Below are 4404 nucleotides of genomic sequence, written 5' to 3'. Positions count from 1 at the left end.
AATATTCAAACTTAATTTATTCATTTACAATTACTTTGTTTGTATACATAGACGAAATATAATAATTTTTATGCAAAATCTTAAAATTTAAATATGTTATACTTTTTATACATATCAGAGCATTCATTAAAAAAATACAAACTATTCTCTCAAGAATATGATAGATAGTATGTTTTTGTTACTAAGAGAGTGCATTCAGTTCAAACTTATTTTTAATTTACAGTAATTTAAAATAAAAATTATGTTAGCATATGCCTCAATGTTTATTCCAAAATTCAGTTTTGAAATTTGGGATCATCTGAAAAATATTTTAATAAGGTACTAAATTTCTTGATATACTCTGCCTCATCTGAATTAAAATTTACAATAAAACTTTTTTTACAAACATAATTTATGACTTGATAAAAAATTAAAATTTAGCTCAGTTTGGAAAAAATTACTGTCATTCTTTTACAAATTAGTAAATGGTGGTGAGTATTTGAGAAAAAGCAATATTTTTATTCTATATTCATTATTATAGATTTTCTGGTGCTATTACTTTAACTACATCACATTTTTCAGTGGATGACTCTTTATGTAAAGAACACAACAAGATTTAAAAAGATTACACACAAATAAAACTTTGCAGTCTTTTCACAAAATAATACTTGTTTTGCCAAACACAGGTTCTTCATTCTCAAAACTTGAAACTATACACATTCCTTGTTTGTAAGCTGTTCTTGAAACTAGAACTTCTCAAGTTTGCAAAAACTGTTTATAACCTTCTAGAATTCTGGTAATTTCAGCAGAATAAATATTTTTATCAATAGGTTTGACACTGGTTATAACGATATTTTTCCTTAGCCTCTTTCTTGACTAAGGCATTGAAGTTGTTGGTGCCTTTGTGCTAATGAAAGAAGATAATAAATTCTGTAATTTATGCTAATAAAATGTATAAGAAATGAAAGAACTTAAAATTTGCATCCTTGCATTTTTTTAAAACATAGAAATATCAATCAAAGTAAGTCATATTTTAATTGCAATTTTTAAAAGGCAATATTACAAAAAAATTGAGAAATTGTTGTTCTTATGTGGAAAAAAAATGTTAAAATATTTCTCTATCTGAAAAATATTTCGAGACCAAGTATTTATTCGGTTGAGGGGGGTCGATATTTTTATTTTAAGCCTCCTTTCACCCACAAAAATCCTGGAAAGGAAGGTTCTGATGTTTAAAATATTATTTTATTTTATTTTATTTATTTTTGCTGATAAAATGTGCCTAAGCACCTAAGTAGAATTTCTCCTCATGAGAAATTGCGAATTGAATTTTATGCAGAGCAATCCCGCAAAAAAATTGCAGAAGGAACTGTCAACTTTTAAAATATAAAATGAGCAACATCATAATTACTTGGATAGATCAAAGAGTTTGTGTTAAGTCTAAGAGGGCGGGATATGGCAGCTAATAAACACACAAGCGGTATTCATATTGATGGCATTAAAACTCCACATGTATACTGTTAGAGAGGATTATCTTTTTTACTAAATTTCTTTTCTTTTATGGAAGCAGATATATTTAAGAATAAAAAAAATTACTTTTATAATTAAAAATAGCTTTTCAAAAAAATTACTTTTATTTAAAAAAAAAAACTGTTAATATTGTAAAGAATACTTATGACCGTTTTCATGATCAATGAAAACATTTGAATTCATGTTTATGTTGACTTCCCCCCCTCCCAAAATACTAATGTGGGCTAAAGTAATATACATAAATCTACAAAAAAAAAAAAAAATTGCATAGAAAAATAATTATCGAAAGCAAAGTATTACGAGCATCTAAGTATTTTTTTTATTTATATTCAATAAAAAGAATTTCATTAACTTTTTAAAACCGATATTTTATTTCATTTAAAATTTGTTTCCCTTAGTTAAAAAATATTAAGAAGAAAATTTGTTTGTTTTTTTTTTAAAAAAAAATCAATAAGAAATCAGCTTATTTCTAAATGCTATAAAAAAATCTTATTCTTGACAGTATTTTGCTCAAAATTTCAATAAGATTCTTGGCGAATAAAAAAAAATTAGCACTTTGTTTTCTTAACGCCAATATTGACCACTTTATTTCCAACTTAGTGCACCCAGCCAACCTAAGGAAACCCAGTTTCCATAACAACGGCTTGAGGTGAAACGGAGTATAATTGCTTTGAAAATTTTACTGCAAAAGCATTAAAGAATGCCATAGACAAAAATTCGTGTAATTATGTGACATTACAAACGAAAATGAGCAATATCGAACATGAAAATCAAAACAGTAGCATAGATATTGATAAAAAGTTTCAATCCTAACAGAAAGTACTTACTATTATAATTTTTTTTTTGTTCGGTAGAATGCAATTAAAACACGGACCTAGAAAATTTTCACCAGCCGTAAATTTGTCGGAAAGCTATGCTGCTTATAATTGCCGTTGTGGGGGAAAAGACCATTTGAGAATGCCAACCTTAATGTATCAAAAGATACCTCAAGATAGAATCAAGTTAGCATGTCTTATATACTAGTGAATTGATGTTTATTAATCGTAGTGGTAGTTACGCCATAATACTCCCCCACCAGAATTTTATCAAGGACAGAATTCGATGAACGGATACCACTAGTTGCTGTACTTGTGAAAGACCGGGAGAGCTGGATTAAGGTCACCAGGTTTTTTTGAGTGCTGAATGTGAGAGGTGTATTAACTTCACGGTCGTAGTCTCTCCTATGTTGCATTTAGCAGTCGAGTGCATGCAGGCTGACGTTGTGTATGATCGAGACGAGACTGAGTAGCAACAGCGTGAGGATAATCATGATGCAGTCGCAAATAGCAAGTCAACTGTTCAATGTGAACCATATATCGAAGTAGTCGTGATCATATCACGTCAGCAAGTCACCAATGTGGGGGAAAAGACCATTTGAGAATGCCAACCTTAATGTATCAAAAGGTACCTCGTGATTGAATCAAGTTAGCATGTCTTATATACTAGTGAATTGATGTTTAATAATGGTAGTGGTAGTTTCGCCACACCGTATTTACAGTCACAGTTAAAGCTTGTGCCTCTCATTGTACGAAAGTTTGATGCAATCGATTGCGCCATGAATGTATTTCTCGATCATATTTACCAATTTATGGTGCAACCTAAATAAAACAAGTTTTCATTAAACCTATTTAGGGTGCAATTAGCAACTTTGCACCAAAGATTGGGTAAACATTTACCGAGTTTTTTTTTACAGTGTACTTAATTGTTGAAAGAAATACTAGACACAATAGCGAATAGATAAATAACTATTTTTCAAACAGCAATATATGAAGCAAAATTATGGTTCTTTATGCCTCTCCAAGAGCAAAAAATGAGTTTATATATCTGAGAAAAATAAGTATTTATTTACATCTAAAATAAGATAGTTTAAAACTGAAATATATTCACATTTCAAAGACTTATTAAATTTCTACTTTTGTAGATGCATAAATTGAAAAAGAAAGTTATAAAATGAGATAGCTTTTAAAATTTATTTACATATGTTCGATGAACACAAAAAGTATGCTTTTGTTGATAACACGCAAAGATGTATTTATAGAATCCCTCTTTTAAGAAATGCATGTAAGTAAAAAAGAAAAGAAGCGTGATCCTATATTAATAGCCATCTCAACCGAACTTGTCACATCTTAAGATTAACTGTTGCATTTAACGAAATAAAAATGCCTCTGAAGAAGTGACTCAAAACCCAAAACAAGTCATGAAGGAATGCCGCCACGCAGAAGCATGGTTGGAGAGAGTTTCTTCGCACACCAACACTTAAAAATTTAATTTCTTTTAAAAAGACTCGAACAAGAAACATTTGCTGCAGCTAAACCTAAAAGACCTCCTAAATATAATGTGTCAACAAAATGACATCAAATTATAAATTCAGATTCTGTAATTGAAAAAAAAAAAATTCTTAAATAACCCATTACAACCTTTGGATGAATGCAATGCACCACCGAACATAAATGAATTAAAAACACTCTTAGAGTGATGCAAAAACATTTCTCTTAGACATGACGATATTCACTTTATTATGTTCAATTTTACTATAAATTTTTATTTAGAATGAAGATGAAACACAGGACAAAAATCTACTGTAGGGGAGAGTCGGGTAGCTCCGCCCAGCGGGTACCCCCGCCCAACGTCAATTTCATATGTATAGAATATTTTCTCAAGTCAATGTGCCATCGGACATTAATTATTATATTAAAAAGAGATTATTTTCAAATTTTCAAGTATTTATGCAGCTGTTAACATGGTAAACAATAGTTTTGAAAATATGTTGAATACAGTATTCATGAAGTTAAGAAAAATTGGTTGAATGTTTCGTTTAAACTTCATTTTAATACTTATAAAATAATTTTTTCTATACAT

The 4404-nt window shown here is 29.3% G+C and overlaps 1 long non-coding RNA gene across 1 annotated transcript; it reads right to left on the bottom strand.

Annotated features, from left to right (window-relative positions):
• Positions 1-2566, bottom strand: LOC139425097 (uncharacterized). Its single transcript, XR_015432251.1, has 2 exons — positions 2334-2566; positions 1-886 (listed from the first exon to the last, which is right to left on the bottom strand). It is a non-coding gene; the product is annotated as an uncharacterized LOC139425097 (long non-coding RNA).
• Positions 2567-4404: the final 1838 nt, after the last annotated feature.

Source organism: Parasteatoda tepidariorum, chromosome 3 (assembly GCF_982258835.1).
Source record: "Parasteatoda tepidariorum strain Cologne lab strain chromosome 3, Ptep-v5.0, whole genome shotgun sequence".
Lineage (NCBI taxonomy): Eukaryota > Metazoa > Arthropoda > Arachnida > Araneae > Theridiidae > Parasteatoda > Parasteatoda tepidariorum.
Note: the sequence above shows the minus strand (reverse complement) of the source record. Positions and strands in the feature narration are given on the sequence as shown.